Below are 4,702 nucleotides of genomic sequence, written 5' to 3' on the forward strand. Positions count from 1 at the left end.
TTATAAAAAGCAGAAGGTAGGGGCGCCTGGGTGGCTCAGTGGGTTAAGCCGCTGCCTTCGGCTTAGGTCATGATCTCAGGGTTCTGGGATCGAGTCCCACATAGGGATCTCTGCTCAGCAGGGAGCCTGCTTCCCTCTCTCTCTCTCTCTGCCTGCTTCTCTGCCTACTTGTGATCTCTCTCTGTCAAATGAATAAATAAAATCTTAAAAAAAAAAAGCAGAAAGTAACCGTGTAGTCCTCAATAGTCTTAGTAAAGGAAATACTTTCAAATCATACAAAATGGGTTACTAACTTCCTGTGGCACCTAGCCATTGTTCAGATGTGACATACATAAGAAAGGAAAGCTGATGGTCTGAAATGCATGGTACTCTGGTGGCGGATACAACGTTAGAAGATTCCAAACTGCGGCAGGTGTGAAATTTTCATGAACTACTTTCATATAAACATTTTTGGAATCCCAAGGACATTTCTGTTATATGGGTCTCACTCAAGGAAAATCCCACAAGTAATTCTTCATCTATACAAAGAAGAAACAGGGAGTGATTACTTGCCTGACAAAAGGATCTCCATCCCTTACAGACTACAGGTGACCTTCCAGCAAGGGGGATTAGGGGCACTGACACGCCTATCCACCCCCACAGTTGAAAATCCACATACAACTTTTGACTCCTCAAAAGTTTAACCAACAGCTTACTACCAACAGGAAGGCTCACCGATAACACCAACAGTCCATTAACACACATTTTGTATGTTATATGTATTATACACTGTATTCTTATAATAACGTAAGCAAGCAAAAAGGAAATGTTATTAAGAAAATCCTAGGAAAGAGGGGGTGCCTGGGTGGCTCAGATGGTAAGCATCTGCCTTTGGCTCAGGTCATGATCCCGGAGTCCCGGGGTCAAGCCCCACATCGGGCTGCTTGCCCAGCGGGGAGCCTGCTTCTCCCTCTCCATCTGCCTCTCCCCCTGCCCCTCCCCCCCAGCTCATGTTCTCTGTCTTTCTCTGTCTCTCTCTCAAATAAATAAATAAAATCTTTAAAAAAGAGAGAGAAAAATCCTAGGAAAGAGAAAATACAATATATAGTAGTATCATACTATATTTATCAAAACAAATCTGCATGTAAGTGGATATGCACAGATCAAACCCATGTTGTTCAAGTGTCAAGTGTAATATGAGATTGAATGTACACAAACATGTTTTCTTGGGGCGCCTGGGTGGCTCAGTCAGTTAAGTGCCCTACTCTTGATTTCGGCTCAGGTCCTGATCTCAGGGTGCTGAGATGGAGCCCCGCTCTGGGCTCTGTGCTGAGCGTGGAGCCTGCTTAAGGTTCTCTCTCCCTCTCCCTCTGCCCCCCCTTAAATAAATAAATAAATAAATAAATAAATAAATAAATAAAATGTTATCTCATAACATTTTAAAAATCCCACCTGAGATTGGCATGCCCATTTGTGCTGTTCGAGCCTTGCCCTCCCCCCGTCTGCCCCTCACTTGGTCCGGCAGCCCCGCCAGGGACGTGGCCAGGGTAGAATTCCCCATCTCTATTTTTTTCATATTTACCATGCGGGGGTTTTTGTTTTACGCCACCATGAACATTTTCCTGTTGTGAACTATCACAGTAACATCGGGGAGTCTCTGTAGCCTTCACAACTTCTCGCCACCGAGTTCAAGGTACCCTAACATTTCATAGAAACACCTGCAAAGGGGTGGTGGTGATCTTTGCAGCCTAGAGAGGTGGATCCCGAGCTTGACTGCGGGTCAGAATCATCCGAGGTTGCTACAAATTCAGGTTCCAGAACCTTACCCCAGACCCACTGAATCAGTCTGCGACAGGAAGAACTTTGGCATAACCTATTATAGACAGCACCCCTACTCCTACCTTGAGGAGAGAACTCTGCTCTTCCTAATCCCTTCACTCGGGAATTTTAAATAAAGAACTATACAGATGGCTTGGAGGTGGCCCAGACACAACTGAGGTAGGAGCTTTCAGCCACCAGTTTATAATTTACAATCCACACTCCATTCCCAGCCCGTGTCCTGGTGGGGTCCTTCTGACAGGTACCAGCTCCAAATGCACACCACCAGGAATCTTCAGGAAGTCTCAGGCTGAGGAGTCCAGATCCAACTCCAGCAAAAGGAGAAACTCCTCCTCTCCTGCCAGCTAGGACCCCTGGCCCACTTTCCCACCCCAAAGTGGTACACTTTGAGATTCTTTATGTCCTCCCGCAGAAATCCCACTCCTCTCCAGATACCACGAGCCAGACAGATAATCAGGGGTCCATAGTCCATTTCGCAAAGGCTGGTACATTTCATCACAAAGAACACCAAGGGGGCCATTTTCCTCTAGGCTAGCCCCACTAAGCCAGATCCAACTTAGCTCCTTGTTTCTCTCCTCCCACTTAGGGCTAAGGAAAACTCAAGCCTGCACACCTCTCTTGCCACAGACTAATCTCAGTTCCAAATCTACTAAGAGAAAATCCGAGGGCAAAAAGCCGTACTCATCTTGGGGTGGGGGAATCCAAGCTTAATCCATCTTTAGAAAAAGGGAAATTCTTTAACTCTATTGGGAGAATAGTTTGTTTAAACCCAATTTACATCACCAAACAGATTGATTAGCATCTCACTCTGAAGTAAGTTTCCTCCCCAACAAAGGCTTTTTATGACAAAAGTTGCTCATTGAGGCGGAGTTCCCCTAAACAAAGCCAAGACTTGCTCCCCTTGAAGTGTGCCCCTTCCAGGCCCTCACACTTTTCTTCCTGTCTAAAGCCTATCCAGCTCAAATCCCTCTTCTTCCTGGAAGCCTTCCCTGACCATCCTTGGCCCCACCGGGAAGCCTTTTTCCAATGAATCACCACCGGGTACCTCTCCCGTCCATCTGGCAACCGCTCATATACACGGACTTCAGACTTGACACTATTCTTGTGTTACTTCCCTGAACTTTCAAGTTCTTTTACCATTTAAGTCTTGGCATAAATATCTGTTACCACCTCCAGGGCCCCTACTTGATCATGAACTAGTTAAACAGTGCCAAGGAGCGCATCTCTCTGGCTTCTTTGAAACATCTCAGAGCCACTCCTGTCTTCCCCTCCAGCACGGGCTCTAACTGTGCTTGTCACACAAGTAATCAGTGAGTGGTTGACAGGAATCCTGGAAAATATCCTGTTGCTTCCAACAATGTCCATGAAAAGCTGGTAGCATTTGTTTAGCCCGCACAACGGCCCTCGATGGCAGGTGTGGGCATTAACCACATTACACTGGCGAGGGAACTGAGACCCAGAAAGGGAAGCAGATGCCCTGAGGTCACTCAGTTAGGTCACCCAGAAGCAAGTCTGAGCTGGTTCCCAAAAAATGTTCTCCTGGCTATGATTTCTAATGGCTTCCCAAGGAGTCTCTTGACTGACCCATGAGATGTGTGGAAAGGTATACTGCAAGATAAGGTCAGGCCTAAGGGACGGGGTCTTATGGGTCAAGCTATGAAATGTGTACTTAATTTGATAAGCCCCGGGGCACCACTCAAGGCTCCTGAGCGCAGATGGGACAGGATGGGAGTTAGGTGGTAGGAAGATTAATCTGATGGTTGGGTGGAAAATAAAGACTGAGGGGCACCTGGGTGGCTCAGTTGGTTAAGTGTCTGCCTTCAGCTCAGGTCAAAATCCCAGGGTCCTGGGATCGAGCCCAGCATGGGGCTCCCTACTCAGTGGGAGGCCTGTTTCTCCCTCTCCCACTGCCCCTGCTGGTGTTTGCTTTCTCGCTCTCTCTCTCTCTGTGTCAAATATATAAATAAAATATTAAAAACAAAAAAGAAAATGAAGAGTGAGGAGAGCCTGGAGGCGGGAGGACCAGTTAGTGGGGAAAGCCGACAGTCCAGGCAAGGCAGTAGTTAGATCTTGAAGGACAGAGGCAGACGCGCAAGACGGTGGAGTGGACTGATCATGAAAACATGGGGAAGGAAGAAAGGTCCACACAATCCTCCTTGGCCAATCTCTGGAGCCAGAGGAGGGAAGAAAAGTAGCCTCTTAATATTATACAAAATGAACATACTTTTACTTGGCATTTCCTTTTCTCCTGTCCCTTCTGATTCTGGTCTCCTCTCTCCCCTTGTCACTGAGCTACAGTCCCTTGACACAAGACTCTTCTACTGGGCCTTGAATTTGTTGCTGAGGAACACAAACATGTGAACGTTAGAACTGTCACGATCCCAACTTGGAGCACAGCCATGGTATTCCATGTTTGGGGCGGGAATATAGCAGAACCTGCCTGGCATTTCTGCCTAAAGCTCAGACACTTGAGCTTGAACAGCATCTAAGAGAAATTTGTTGAAATTAAAGATGACAAAGTGGCTATCAGGAACCTCCTTTGAAAACAGTGTGTTAAAGGAAGTAAGAGAGGGACGCCTGGCTGGCTCAGTCCGTGGAGTGGGGGACTCTTGATCTTGGGGTTTTGAGTTCGAGCTCCATGATAGATGGGTGTAGAGACGACTTTTTTAAAAAGGGGAAGGAAGGAAGGAAAGAAGAGGGAGGGAGGGAGGGAGGGAGGGAGGAAGGAAGGAAGGAAGGAAGGAAGAAAGAAAGAAAGAAAAGCTTGGGGCGCCTGGGTGGCTCAGTGGGTTAAGCCTCTGCCTTCGGCTCAGGTCATGATCTCAGGGTCCTGGGATCGAGTCCCACATCGGGCTCTCTGCTCAGTGGGGAGCCTGCTTCCCCC

Source organism: Mustela nigripes, chromosome X (assembly GCF_022355385.1).
Source record: "Mustela nigripes isolate SB6536 chromosome X, MUSNIG.SB6536, whole genome shotgun sequence".
In the NCBI taxonomy this organism is placed as follows: domain Eukaryota; kingdom Metazoa; phylum Chordata; class Mammalia; order Carnivora; family Mustelidae; genus Mustela; species Mustela nigripes.